We start from the raw sequence: 1,366 nt of genomic DNA on the forward strand, positions 1-1,366 counted from the left end.
CTCCCAGCCCACACTGTACCTCCCAGCCCTGACTGTACCTCCCAGCCCTGACTGTACCTCCCAGCACACACTGTACCTCCCAGCCCACACTTCACCTCCCAGCCCTGACTGTACCTCCCAGCCCTGACCGTACCTCCCAGCCCACACTGCACCTCCCAGCCCACACTGTACCTCCCAGCCCTGACTGTACCTCCCAGCCCACACTTAACCTCCCAGCCCTGACTGTACCTCCCAGCCCTGACCGTACCTCCCAGCCCACACTGTACCTCCCAGCCCACACTGTACCTCCCAGCCCACACTGTACCTCCCAGCCCACACTGTACCTCCCAGCCAACACTGTACCTCCCAGCCCACACTTCACCTCCCAGCCCTGACTGTACCTCCCAGCCCTGACCGTACCTCCCAGCCCACACTGCACCTCCCAGCCCTGACTGTACCTCCCAGCCCTGACCGTACCTCCCAGCCCTGACCGTACCTCCCAGCCCACACTTAACCTCCCAGCCCTGACTGTACCTCCCAGCCCACACTTAACCTCCCAGCCCTGACTGTACCTCCCAGCCCTGACCGTACCTCCCAGCCCACACTGTACCTCCCAGCCCACACTGTACCTCCCAGCCCTGACTGTACCTCCCAGCCCTGACTGTACCTCCCAGCACACACTGTACCTCCCAGCCCACACTTCACCTCCCAGCCCTGACTGTACCTCCCAGCCCTGACCGTACCTCCCAGCCCACACTGCACCTCCCAGCCCACACTGTACCTCCCAGCCCTGACTGTACCTCCCAGCCCACACTTAACCTCCCAGCCCTGACTGTACCTCCCAGCCCTGACCGTACCTCCCAGCCCACACTGTACCTCCCAGCCCACACTGTACCTCCCAGCCCACACTGTACCTCCCAGCCCACACTGTACCTCCCAGCCAACACTGTACCTCCCAGCCCACACTTCACCTCCCAGCCCTGACTGTACCTCCCAGCCCTGACCGTACCTCCCAGCCCACACTGCACCTCCCAGCCCTGACTGTACCTCCCAGCCCTGACCGTACCTCCCAGCCCTGACCGTACCTCCCAGCCCTGACTGGACCTCCCAGCACACACTGTACCTCCCAGCCCTGACTGTACCTCCCAGACCACACTGTACCTCCCAGCCCACACTGTACCTCCCAGCCCACACTGTACCTCCCAGCCCTGACTGTACCTCCCAGCCCACACTGTACCTCCCAGCCCTGACTGTACCTCCCAGCCCTGACTGTACCTCCCAGCCCTGACCGTACCTCCCAGCCCACACTGTACCTCACAGCCCACACTGTACCTCCCAGCCCTGACTGTACCTCCCAGCTCACACTGTACCTCCCAGCCCTGACTGT

The sequence above is a fragment of the Scyliorhinus torazame genome, chromosome 22 (assembly GCF_047496885.1).
Source record: "Scyliorhinus torazame isolate Kashiwa2021f chromosome 22, sScyTor2.1, whole genome shotgun sequence".
NCBI lineage: Eukaryota > Metazoa > Chordata > Chondrichthyes > Carcharhiniformes > Scyliorhinidae > Scyliorhinus > Scyliorhinus torazame.